Here is a 14600-nt window from a genome sequence, read left to right on the forward strand (position 1 = left end):
AGTACAGAGGCAAGTAGGGTGAAGTGCCTTGCTCAAGGACACAACATCATTTAGCACGGCCGGGAATCAAACCAGCAACCTTCTGATTAATAGCCCAATTCCCTAACCGCTCAGCAATCTGACCCCCGTATTCTGCATGTGTTGGTGTCGCTGCTTCCAGTAAAGTGTTTCTCACTTTGCATGACCAATAAGACAATACTTTATTCATCCATTTTCATACATTTCATAAATGTTCTAAAATCTAAAGTGCAACTTGTATAATCAAACTTTGTCATTGTCGTTCCTTTCCTCTTGAGGTCCCCTCAGTTTCTCTGGTGCTCAATCACATATTATTTTGTTGACTGCACCCAAAACATAACTGTAAATGACTCACAAAACAAAACAAATCCCCGGGAGACTGCAAACCTTATCTTAAACACTCTGTAAAGTAAATGGGTTCTCACACTGTGTATCTGACATACGTTGCTTTCAAAAATGTGGCCTGAGTTTTTTTTTTTCCAGGAACAAAGGCCTAATGTTTCTTTCCTGTCTGGAATTGATAACTGTCTAAGTGTTAAAGTCAATGGATGTTTTTCAAATAGCCATCACATCGGGAATACTGTGTACCATTGTGCCCCCCTACAATATCAGCTCACAGGCCAGGGCTTTTCCAAATTCTCTCTATTCTTCTCCTTCAAACCATTCAACTCAATATGTTGTCCTGACAAATTCAGTGTGTTATCATTCCCCTCCATATTTATCTCACAAGCCCTACAGTGGTCACATGGTACTTCCTGGGGGTCAGCATCTACTTAATTGATTCTTCTCCTTCCATCCTACTGTATGAAGCCACTTGTGCTCACCATGGGAACTGCTAATTGGTTCTCCCCGATGAAAACTTGGAGAATCTGGGCAGATCAGCCTTGCAGTGTCTCCGTCGTGTCCAGAGGGACAGTGGCTGATAAAAGATTCACTTCATCATACTACTTGCTCTCCGCTTGCTAAGTCTCAAGTGTGGAACAAGGGATTGGTTTCCATATTGTATTATCTTTCAATACATCTTATGATCTTGTTTTTGTCAGAAAGAGCACACTACGGTCACCTAGTAATCATATCAGTTCCACATGATTTCTGATCGTATTTGCCAGTAAGAGACAGTTTTGGCGCAGCAAAGTCAGAGCAGCGTCAAGCAAAATGGGGACATACCCCTCTTGCAGTGTAAACATATTTTACTGTAACAGCCAATTAACAACTAGCTGCATGGCGTCAATCTGGAGTATGACCTGGCCATTTCGTATCTTTGCCCCTATTGGCCAACCAACCCTACCTGTGCCTTTACATGGAATTTAAGAAAAGAAAAAAGATTTTCGCTGGAACATTGTCATTTGCAATCTCTACCTTGCATGTGAAATGCTAAAACAGTACAGATCTTTTTTCCACCTGAAACAACTAAAAAACCTTTAATTGTGCTTAGGTCTTTTAACTGCCTCCACATCAAGAACAAGAACAAAAGAGCAATAAATCTATGTCATTTTATAAAGTTCACCCAGTGATATCCCTAATATCTTAGTCAGAAACATATCCATAAATGAGTCTCAGTACTAAGTTGATGTACACACAGAGATATAATTAAGAATTTACAGTAAGTCGATTCATATCCAAAGTAACCGTTCTGCAAGTGAGAATGATAAACCCACACATTGTTTATGACTAATAAAAACAGCTTTGGACACATACTTTTGCTTTCATTTAAACTGTTGTGGCTGTATTTTTTGTCAAAAACGTGAATTTACCTGAAGCAATTTATATATTTTTTTTGCAAGAGGGAAGTGTGAAACCTAAAAGAAATGAACTGAGATCAAAACCACAATCTTCTTGTTTAACAACTTAAAGACCTGAGATGGAGATGTGACTTTTTATTCATGCACAGTTACTGTGTGGAGAACAAATTGTTCTCACACAGTTTAATTTGGAGAAATGACTTGCAAGATAACTTGTCAGTCATCTCTACATAGCATGTATCCATTCATGAAATGTGCTGCTATAAAATGCAGTTGTAAGTGAATCCATTGATAAGTGTATGCAAATACAGCAGTTAGTGAACTGTATTAGTATAGATAAGAATCACTATGAACCTCTCAGTCCAGTAAGGTTTAAGGGTTAAATCGAGTTATCTGTTCTGATTAAGGAGTGTGTACAGGATACTGCACCACCACTGAGACAGCCCTGGGTGTCAATAGGGCTAATTAGCTCATTACACCAGGTATTTAACTGTGCCATAATCATTCCATGTCACCACTTACACCCTTGCAGAGCACCGTGGCTCTGAAGAATGAACACATTGCAACCTCTGAAATGATCTAAAATATTGAACAGCCCAGATGATTTGACAGGAGGTTGTACTGGGGACAAAATAACTGACAAAGTGGTTGGTTTAAAATAAGTCAGACAGATTTTCTTTAATGTTGCTGCACTGCACTTGTATTATGTAAATGATGTGAAACTACAGCCATCTAAATATGATGCTTTAAGAAAAGTCTATATTTTATGACTCCATGTTCTTTTTAATAACAAAACCCCTTGCTAAATCAATCAGTTTGATTAACTTTTTTTTGTCAATTGCAGAACAGGTCTCTGTGAAATAATGAATTGCCCTTTACCGCTCAAATTCTGCTATTCCATCAGATGATTATGCTTTCATAGACAGTGTTTAGTTGGAGGGGGAGACAGGAAGACTTCAGGCCCTGAGTGCTGGCATGGTGTTGACCATGCCAATGCTCTCTATGTAAGGAATGTGTGGCAAAGTTTACTGCTGGCATCTTGAGATGGGCAGTCGGTCCAGTCCAAACATGCCACACAGTTACACGCGCGCACACTCAGCAACAACCCCATGCTGAGCAGTGATAGGCAGAGGACGATGGATGGGGGCTCCTTATCATGGCCAATCCAGATGAACAAAAGACACGCTTCCCCAGCACCCCAGACCCACTCTCTACATTTTTTGGCCACCATTAGCTGTATTTGAGCTGCAGCAGTCCTAAGGCTAGGCGGCTGCCACTGCCAAGGCATACCCATGATTTGCTCCATCTCTCAGAGCTACAAGGCCTCTGGGCTTACTGGCCCATGGAGACTTAAGCTCCGACCTCCCTAGGGGCTCTCGGCCAACCCAGGCGCTTGGCATGGACTAACCACCGAAAGGAGCCATCCAGGAGCAATGGATGGCTATGATATGCTTCCACCGGGGGCCATTTCTGTCACGCAGGATTGGGATGAAGAGAATGTGTTTTGCTAGAGGTGGGCTGATGGGGAGAGAATTGTGCTCGGATTTCTTAACTTAGCCTTTACATCCCAACCATGTGATTTTACGGTGACAAGTTTGCGGAATAAAATAAATCAATTCAATTTGGCTCAATCCTTTATTTACCCTAAACATGAAACAATGTATAGAAACTACAGACAAGACCTGGTTTAGTCAGAACTGTTTATTTGAATGTTACAAGGATTTTAGCTTTATAATACTGTGGGTAAATGTATTATATACTGTATAATACATTCACAAGTCCTGCGACGATTCCAGCTAGAGCCCCCCACATTGTTTAGAACTGTTCTATCCTTAAAATGCATGAAACACAAATACAATAGAAATGCATTAACTAAATAATTTCTCTTCTGAACAGTTGAGAACAGTTTTCTAGGTGCTTAACCTAGTTTGCTTAGTTTGATAGGTTATTGTCCTGTCAGTCGTGTGTGCAAATAATACTTTCATCTAAATGAATTAAACGACTGACTGAAAAAAAACATATTCTGCATAGTTGCTCTATTACTGTAGTGCCTACATTCTCCTGTGTGAGATGTATGACCCATACAGACATCATTATGGCATGTTTTTCTGCATTTCAATAAGACTGTCATACGGTGACAAAATAATTCAAAAGAGACCAAGCACCAAGCAGACATGCAAGGGGTTAAGAGCACACTGATGAAGGATTACAGTAATTTTTAATTTAGACGTGTTGTTATTTTAATTGCTCTGACTGCTTTGCCTTGATGGTTTTGATTTATATCACCAGGAAGTGTTTGTGAACAAGACGCATACCACGATTCATCTGCAAAATAATCCAATCATTACTAGCTAATGACAGGGAGCTGAAAAATGAGCTGGGTGCTTCATCAGTTCCCCAGCATGCATTGGGGCCCCATAGACACGAAAGATCGGAGGCCCCACCTGTCACGCCGTTGCAGTAATTGCATTGTGGCTTGTCTTTCTCACTCTCTCCCCATCGCCATCCTCTACCATTCAGCTGCACAGACAATACTGGTCTTAATGAAGCCGTCTGACGAGGTGGCAATTATAGACTTCTGTCACTGTCACCGGGGGCAACCCGTAAAGGGGGAGGGGCATGCACACCCCCGAGGGCTTCTCCACACCCCCTTCATTACGTTTATAAGAAGGAAACTAAGCTGCTGTCAAAAGCAACTTGTGAATACTGGAGGATTACAATTTACTGTACAGGTGATTGTGAAAACTAATACAATGGTTTGTGGAGATGGACAATGGGGGGTGTTTACCCACAGTGGAAAACTTTGTTTGTTACTGAGGTACATTGATGCATGTATGACAATGTATATATCATGCAAATGTCATAGGCAATACACTAAGAACTCTTGATTTAATACTTAATGTAGTTTTTGTTGTTTTTGTTTTAATGTATTGATGTTTAGCTCTTAATTGACCTCAGAAAGCACACACAAAATCAAACTGTCTGAATCCAATTTGGCAATGTATTGGACATGCTATGTTCAAGTTCAAGTCTTTTATTTGTCAGGTACACAGAACAACAGGTGAGACTGGGCACTGAAATTCTTAAGACAAGACAACGCAAGCACCTGGCATAACATGACATTTAAGTACACAGAACATAATTTACATCTATGCTGAGCTTAAATAAGTGAAACTTCCTAAATATACAGATAGCAATAAATAATCGACTATACTAACCCTAAATGCACATAACACCTATAACAACCCTATAACCTATTCTAACCTAGGTGGAGTACAGTACAATAGTGCAAAATTGCAGATCAGTGACTATGTCAATGACCATACAGGAGCCTGATGGCGAAGTACAGTGAGGTGCTAGGTTTTTGCGGAGCTCTCGTCGGCGCAGCCATCTCTAGGCGCACCGGAAGATTCCGGTGGATCTATGGATGAAGTAATTAAACACTCACAATTGTACAGTACATCTAACCCTCTCCAGATGGTTGTTTAACATTGATATAACATTTTTTACTTTATTTCTCTATTTGGACAAATGTTAATTGAATCAGGTTCTAAATGCTACGCTCAAGTGTTTTGATGGCTCTAATGAGGCTGACACTACCAGTGCGTTCACAAAGCTGTTCACTCACTCTCCTGCCATCCTGCACACTCTCACACTGATGTACGTGGGCATGCACCTACACACACGGACACACAGACACACACCTCCTGCTACCTATAACCCCTGATTGGCTCCAACACAGGTGTGCCTCAGTGTCTAAAGATGTTGCTATGGATACATCATGCCTTTGACTCCTACTGTATATAATTATGTTGAATAACTTGATAAGGTTTCTCAACACATCAAAATAATGAAAATATATTCAAAGATCCATTCCTTTTGTTTATTTCCATACACAGATAAATCAGGATGCCTGCATCAGGACTTACTGTAACAGATATTTTCTATAGCATTACATATTGAACTTCATGTTTCAAGTACAACTTGAATAAATTACTGAGGAACTAAGGGAGACCTCATTAGTTTGAATTACCAGTGACCCAATAACATAGGAGGGCATATTACCTTCTGCCTTGTCAGGACTCCTCATTTGGGTTGGAGATAGAAAGACCATTGTTTGGAATCTGTATGCCCTTGATTTAGTCTTGTTTGCTGGGCATGTTGTAATGAGTTCACTATTAGATGACTTCAAACTGAGATGCTGGGGGAAAAGAAAGTTCAAATTCAAACGGGAGCTCACTGTACTCTCCAGTTACTTTTCAAACTTTTTGGTTTACTTGTTATTGTGCACGTCTACAATGTACTGTACGGATACATGGATTTGAATTCATCTGACAATGATGTTGTGATGGCTATCCAGAAGTTAAAGGGTAAAATGAGTGGTACTGAATCCCTTTGTAAACCTCCCTCTGCAGTCACTCTCAATGCACAGCTTTTGAAATTGTGAAAAATAGAGAAAATCCAGAAGGTTTATATATTTTATGGATTTGCAGAAAGTTGTATTTGAGGTTGGACAAAACTTTAATTTTCATACAGTCACAAAAAACTCAAATTCCCACAATGCTCACCTATCCATACATGACACTTACTGGAAATAATAACACATTTGTTGAAAGTGAATGTCTTAATACAAAGAAATGTTGTGAGGGTTGCAGTGGCAGGCTCCTGCGATCTAATGTATGATAATCATTAATTATGGTATTAATTCATCACACCTGTTGTGGCATCCCTGCTTTATACAAGTCTGCAAGGGATTCTTATCCACTGTAGGGATAGTGACAAAGACCAGTAGGCACACAAGCAGAACGTTTTTGTTTTTGTGCACCATGATGTTGCATTTCATACTCCAAAGTAATTGAAGCTAATTTTGTGTACCTGTTACTTGAGATCATATTTTGTGTAAATATGCTAACTTAAAATGTGGGTCTGTAATCCAGCAAGAAGGTCATGGTTTCAATCCCTATATGGGGCTTGTTGGTGCTCAGATGGGCTACATTTCCGCTGGGAGTTTGCATGTTCACCCCGTGCTAACATGGGTTCCCTCCACAAAAAGACCCCAAATAAAAGAAAACATGCAGAACCGATTGCTTTCCTGCCCATGTCCCTCACCCATATCCTTGGCCAGGACATGGGTGAGCACTTGGACTAGGCCCCCAGGGGCTGCTGATGTAGCTGCCCTGGGAGGAAGGACAGCAGGAAGGAACAAAGGCAGATGCTAATATCTCTGGTGAATGTGTGTATGTGTGTTGTTCACCGCTCCCTGTACGCCCGTGTGTGTGTGTTCACATTGTGAGATTAATACAATAAAGGATTTTTTCGATCCTATTTTCTCTCTACATGGTATTGTTTTGATAACCAGCAGTGCCTGAGTTAATCTCTATACAGGCCAGTGACCAGTGCAGAATTCCCTCAACTAATGATTGCCACAAGTTATTGATACTGTATACCACACTATCACAAATATATAATTCACAAATAGACATGTTAGTCACTTGAATAAACCATGAAGTTCACAATTGGGCATGGGAGGAAGTTGAGTATAATAGGTACCATTAATAATGTGTAGCCAAGTGTGACACTATCCCTCTGTGACTCCTCTTCATGTGGTTGTATCCCTATCAGGAATTCAGTTGTGTGAGTTTGGATCAGTCTAATCACATTTGTTCAATTAAGCACAGCTAATATCTTTCCTGGATATTTGGTGTCTTGCTGTGATGGGGAGAGTGGTGTTGAGATGCATGTCAAACACAGAGAGGAGTACTGGAGGGTCTCTGAAGGCTCTGCATCGAGAAACAGGCAGAATGGTGAGGTTAGACAAGGCTCAGTACGAGTTAACGAACAGGGAAACTGGAATTTGGTAGGAATTCCCCCTTTTCTAATTAGTGGCCGACAGAGTTATGAGATTATATCACGTTGCTCTGTTTCATCCATCTGTTTCTTAAAATGTAACATCAGTGGGATTCTCTTTGCTTCACACCTAGGTTTGGGTATGAAATGATTGAGAATTACCTGTATAGTCAAACCTTTTCTAAGTGGTAAAAAGACACTTTAAGTGTCTACTCATACCTTTCCAGTAACTAGTGTCTAATCACCATTGCTGACCTTCAGCAGGCATTAGCGGGCAAGCACACAAACATAAGAACCAGACATGATAAAGAACCTTTAAACAGTGTTTAACCAGACTGTCTGACATTCCATTAGTGCTACAGGCGTGTGATCTATTCACAGGCCGTGGTAGGTCAACCAGTTGTTTTGATTGATTCTCATCTCCAGAGCCCTCATCAATGGACCAGAGCATCGTCAGATATAGATATATATCTTTTCATTCACACCTCCTGTCAGAAACAGCCCTCACTTATTTAGTGGGTGTTTGTATTTGATTGGATCTATCTCTTGGGGTTCAAAACCTAAAATAAGCGCAAACAGTTCAGCTTCCAATTAAACCTAATTGTAACCCTAACCCTACTTTGAATTCTAAAAGTGAAATGCAGGGAATTAACTCAGTAAGAAAGTCATCTAAAAAAACAAATGAAAACCATTAAGTAGACAAGTGCTAGTTTGGATTTCTGAGGAATGCTTGTTAATCTTATAAGGTGAGCTGGTGATTATACATTTATGTATAAGTGAAGCAAACAGCAACGGCCACTGCAAAGAAAAAACTATAAAAGACACATTCCAGATTTAGATGAGATGTCTGACTTGTAGCCCTTTGGCATCTTTTTGGGGGGACAAATTACCCTGCCGTAGTCTTTACTCTGTTATTAAAATATACCCACTTGATGGAAATGGAACTATGTCTATCCTTCAAGTTTCTTGGTTGGAAACATTAATTCTGGGGTGTGGAACAGTTTTCAAAGCACCGTTTATTATACCTTGAAAAAGTACAAATGATTTAGACGTTTTATGGCAAGTGGCAAAAAGAGTATGATCAAGGTAGACTGTGAGGTGTTCACATTTCACACTTCTGTTGTTTCCAGACCAAATTCCTCACCCGTGTACTCCTCACCTTGGTTGAATCATCTCTGCAATATAAAATATCTATACAGTTATCTCCACTGTGACAACTGTTACTATTATTATTATATTTTAAAGTGTACAACCCTCTGGGAGCTGGAAGAATAAAATGTTTGTTTGAACTGACAAAATCCCATCCAAATGTCTCTACAGAAATTGTGAAAAAGTTGCCTTTTACTTGTTATATCCTGTCAAGATATCTACATGTTGCATGAGGATATCAGTCCCTCCTGTGGCCAAACTGGGAACAACACTGAGATCCATTTGCTGGAGAACACATTGGGCACATACTTGTTGTCTGTGCACATTTGTTACCAACACCAAACTGAAGCACTGGTTTGCAAAGGCAACCGTAACTTCAGTCTCTCATGAGAATGCAAGAAACTGTACTGAAGTGAATCATTTGTAGAAACAGATTTTTGTTATGTAGCTTTCGGATGTAACTCATTATGAAACAAGCATGGCTTTTGTGGATTCCCAGAACCACAATAAGATAACTTTTCGGAGAAGTATTCTGGTTGTGCTTTACAATAAAGGCTAGTGATATATACTACAGCATGCACACCATAGAAAAAAATAAACTGTCCAATTTGCAGATAATAAAATAAAATACTAATTATGTGAAATTAATATATTGTTTTGGGTTGTTCAGGGATGCTCAACGAACATTACAATATGTGCTTTTTATTTTTTACATATAAGGAGTCTGGCATGATTCAATGGTGCAATTGTGGATGGGTTTACTTGTTTAAGTAAAGCAGTACATTATCATCTGTCCAGATGCAAGCTCAATTAGATTTAATTACACACAAATGCACACAACAGAAAGAGAACGCGAGAGAGAAAGAGCAAGACACAGAGAAGAAAGAGGGATTGTGAATATCCATATCCCTATTTTTGGTGTGAACAAAATGCACAAACTATCTTTGTTTCAAAATATCCCCTCTTTAGAGGACCACAATAAACTATTTTCTGTCAGTAGTTTGCATCTCAATATAATCTGGCAGCACTTATTGATAAAACCTTCTCAAGGTTTACGATTTATTAAATACATTACACATGTAGACATGATAAGCTTGACCACCACTGCATGAGCTAATTACATGAGGCTATGTAACACATCAATAGCTGCCAGTGAATAGTGACAACCTGTAGACTAAATAAATGTATTTGGCCAGAGTTTTACAGAAATATGCACGGGTGAACGTCAAAGAATACAGTAGTTAGATATTTATTTTGGAAAAGTAAATTAATCAGGCGAATCTCTTTTCTTGAGAACTTTTAGAAAAATAATTTCAGAATTATATGTATAGGTGTCTTTCAAGGGTGAAATTGAAACGTATATATTTAAACCTATCTATAAGTAAATAATAATGAAGGAATTTTTCATACCAAGGTTAAAGTTTACTTCGACTATGCAGTCTGTATGCACAATTGTCGGTCCCACAACAGCTTGACCTCGAGAGAAACAGCTTAGAACAGTTTATAAATATATCGGGTTTGCTTTCAAATATGTATTTTTTTCATAAAAATTATTTCTGATTACTTGTTCAATTCAATTGTTTTCACATGGATCTCCTTAGCACGTAAATCAATAAAATGGATCCGTAAGGGTCACTTTTTCAAAGTTTGGTAAACTTCTTAAAAGGTCTGTATGTAGGCTAGTTGGCACTGTATACTGTAGGCTGATTGAGCACCTGCGGCAACGATTACCCATATGAATGCGTGTTCTTGTCAGGAGTGAGACAAGATAATTGTCAGTTTGCCAGAATCCATTGTTAAAATAAGAAGCTGTGTGTACCCTCACAGAACATCATCATGCACACAGTTTTTTATTTTACCGGTCTATTTTTCTTGACATGCAAACATGTGGCGTGTAAATATGAAAATGGATGAGCGTGAACACTCTCCTGGCAGTCGACTTCTCTCTTCTCCGCTGGAGCTCCCAGGAGAGCGCGCAGGGAGAAGAGCGTTATAAAAACCAAAGTGGGGCACGAGACAAGCTGCGCCACAGCTGGCAAATCATCGATTTGAGCATCAGAAACGGGGAGGGGCGGTTCTTTTACCTGACACCCCTCTCAAAGAAACCTTCCTCCTCCCATCCCGCTACTCTACTCAACCCCACTCCCGCAGCACACGTTACTCTTGCGCTCTGTCCAATCTCTCCGAAGTTCAGCCTTGTGCCGTTTTTCCGAGTGCGTTTTTGTCAACTCCCGTATCCCTCTCAACATTCGGACTTGTCCTTTAGCAGTTGTGGATCTCTGAAGGTGGAGCAGAGTCTACTAGAATTCTGAACTTTTGATGGAAAACAAGAGGCTGCCCGTTGACTGCTAACTTTGAAGGTATTGTCACATTTTATTAAAAATTCTGTATTTTGGTCACAGTTCAAACACCTGCTATGTAAGATGTTGTGAGCATCTATGTCATTTGATAATCCGTTCCAAAGTTTGAGTTTATTCAAGGTTAGACTACGATTTATTATCATTTAAAACCCACTTCTCATATCGTTAAAGGTTAACAGTGACCAAGTTACCCAGGATTACATTTTCTAAAATATAATTGAATAAGCTGTCCTAATATTTGTTTCACTTTTGACTCTGTTCAAGAACTCGGAATATAAACTTGCATGAATGCGCACTTGTGTAAATCACACGAGGTTTAACATAATCAGATTAAAAATAATCAAACAACTATTTTATTGTGCATTTTGACTCAGGACAAGTCAGGTCACTAAACTGCTGCAGTCCGATCATCTATGATAAACTGTTGTATTGAAGAGAGGGTATATTCTACAACGATATATATTTTAAGTAGAATATTAAGCAAATCCAGACAGTGCTCAAAGGACTTTTAGGATTGCCGAACCTATCTTTCTGTGGATGGTTTGCATATTTTTTTGTATTTATCATCTCAGTTTGCAATGCGTGTTCCTCACGCAAAAAGTTGAGGGATAGCACCAGGCCCAGCAACACTACTATCCTTAGGGTTGCTTTAATAAGTAGAATAATGTTGTAGCCTAATTCCAACATGGCAAGCAACATTTTACATGAAGAAAAACACATTTCACAACATGATCTTCATTAGTATTCAATCAGCTGGCTGTCTTTGAACACAATTTAGTCATAGAATGGTTTATTCCCTCTGCTATGCTGTTAACTACCCTAAAGTAGTTCCCTTTTTCTTTGTATTGAAATGATTTCTTTACAAGGATTTCCATCTCATGACAATGAAACTTAGAAATAAGTATTGCAGCCACAAAACATTCAATATGGTATTATGCAAGTATAACAAAAAGAAAGATCAATGCAAGACAAAGTCACATTGGTCCTTTTACTGTATGCGATGCTAGACATTTCCAGTAATAAGCAGGTGTGTTTCTGTGTGTGTATGTGTGTCTGTGACAGAGAGAGAGAGAGAGAGAGAGAGAGAGAGAGAGAGAGAGAGAGAGAGAGAGAGAGAGAGAGAGAGAGAGAAAAAGAAAATAAGAAAGAAGGAAAGAAAGAAAGAGAGAGACAGAGAGAGAGGCTGAGTGTTAGGACCGTTATGGAAAGAAATACTGTACTATTGTGAGATTGCATGGGCAATAGTCTGTTGTGATTTTTGGTATGGTTCACATTCCTCAGGATCTCTTAGATTCCACACATGCCATAATCACCAGCATTGCCCCGAGCTTAGAGCAGTTTAAGATAGACAGATATCACTTTCAGACCAACAAGCTGACTTTTTGCCAGTACCCAGATCCACTCACGAAAACACAGTTTTGTTAATTATAAAAGATGTAAAAACCTAATACCAAAAATAAGATAAATAGCATGCAAAGGAATCAACAATAAAACATATTGTAACTGTTACTATTGATGCAAATTTTAAGGGAACTTTAAACTAAAATGTGAGAAGTCTAAAAGTTACAGTGCAACAATATCTCAAGATGTACTGTTTATTAAGAGTATTACAACATACCGTTTTTAATTGGTTTAGTAGATTGGTGAGTTGTTTTTAGACATGGTTTTTGCCTACCATCAATATGAAGGTTTAGAGCCATTTTTGAGGTCACTGTGACACGAGCAAGATAACTTTGTTGTATTAGGGTAGATTATATCTCTTCAAATCTGTAACAGTTTCAGGTGTTGTGGTTTATCTGGTCAGTGTTTCTCAGCGCAGTCACTGACTTTTTCCTGTCTGAGATCATGCCGCTTCTTGTAAGTCCTGCTCAAGATGAAAGACATACAAGCACTCTCAGTATTACTACGTAATACAATCAGTCTCAGCACTCGGCAGTTTTGAAAGTAGAACACACACACCTACCCCTTGATACTTTACCTAAATGTCTTCATCTAACCTCGTTTGATAGGAATGGCAGTCAGCGGATTTGGAGCACAGTAGCACTGTAGACATACTTAACAGGACACACAGATGCATGAGTAATGCCTCTATAAAAGTACATCATGGAGGCACAGCAGGATCGAATTGTTTAACGTAAATGTACATTCTTTGCAGATTTCTGACAATGTAATAATTGTCATTCTGCAATAACTTTTTCAGAAAACATCTTAAAACTTTGAGTAGCAGGTTTAAATATCTAAATAATCTCATTTTCTCTGTGGTTTAAGTCAGATGTTCTTTTCAGGGCACCACATTGAAAGTAGTGCAAGTCTTGTTATTGGTTTGCTTTGTAATAGCAGGAAATGAATGTTGGAGAGCAGTTAGAAGCACACCTAGGTAATCTCCCCTCTCCTCTCCTCTCTCCTCTTCTCCTCACCTACTCGATCCTGGTGGCACTTTTTCATCACGTCTCCCTTAATTGGCACTTCATTTGTCAGGTTGCTGGCGCATACGGCATGAGACACCAAGGGACCGGAAGCATGGCAGACTCAGTTAAATGTGTAGTTGCTCCTTTCACATAGTGTCGAAGCCAGGTGCAGAGCATGACTGTGTACAATACTCCGACTGTAACTGTAAGTCCTAACAGTAGTGAATGAATAATCAGGGAAGATAATACACAGTTTAAAAGACAATGGTAAGCAATATGTAGTAAATGACAGGAGAAAAACAACAACTACGACTTGTACCCTGACCCTAAGAGACCAATTAGTCTGTTCCGAACCTCATGGAGTAAGTCTATTTTGTGGTACATGGGCAGAGCGCTTTTTAGAACTGATCATGTAGGTTCAATGCCACTGACTTTACAAACGAAACAATTCAGGCTGACTTTTTATTTTTTTAGATATAATTTGGGCCTTATGGACAGAGACAGTTACAGAGAGACTGGAAATGTATGGGAGATAGGGGAAGACATACAGAAATGGCCCGTGCCAGAATCAAACCCGTCCGTTGTGTCAGGGTCTCAGCTCAAATTGTATGCTCTCTACCTGAGGAACCACTGGAGTGATCCAATCTGACTTTTTTTAGTAGTTGGTTGTTCAAAGAAATAATATGTTGTCAATGCTCAACTATTAATACCTCAAGAATTTTGCAGCTGTCTTCAGCTTTGGGCGTAACAAAGATTGGTGGCTTATCATTTCACAAATACCTCCAACGAAGACATAAATGTTGAAAATTCATATCATCAGGTTTTGTCTAAGTTGAGTGTACGGAGATGGGTTTTGTCTTGTACTGCTGAGACTGATAAGTAGGCTAAAACCATTAATCGTCGTCTTGATAATTAACACTGAAGCCAAATAACACCTCAGCAAACAGTGAAATTATACTTGTGGTAAGAAAAGGAGTAAATACCTGTTTAGCTGCCAGCAAATGCATTTATTAGACTGTCGCCAGTAAATAAGAGGCCTGTCTCGTTTTTTATGCGTAGCTATTCCACCCTCCCTT

General features: G+C 39.2%; 1 protein-coding gene across 3 annotated transcripts in view; it reads left to right on the forward strand.

The window, feature by feature from the left end:
• The first annotated feature begins 10869 nt into the window (after positions 1 to 10869).
• The window catches only part of LOC124472250 (DNA-binding protein SATB1), a 44367-nt gene continuing 40636 nt past the window's right edge, over positions 10870 to 14600 (forward strand). For all 3 annotated transcript variants that reach the window (XM_047027004.1, XM_047027020.1, XM_047027029.1), the window contains exon 1: positions 10870 to 11116. The gene's annotated coding sequence lies outside the window, so the exon portion shown is untranslated. The remainder of the gene's footprint in view (positions 11117 to 14600) is intronic.

The sequence above is a fragment of the Hypomesus transpacificus genome, chromosome 2 (genome assembly GCF_021917145.1).
Source record: "Hypomesus transpacificus isolate Combined female chromosome 2, fHypTra1, whole genome shotgun sequence".
Classification (NCBI taxonomy): domain Eukaryota; kingdom Metazoa; phylum Chordata; class Actinopteri; order Osmeriformes; family Osmeridae; genus Hypomesus; species Hypomesus transpacificus.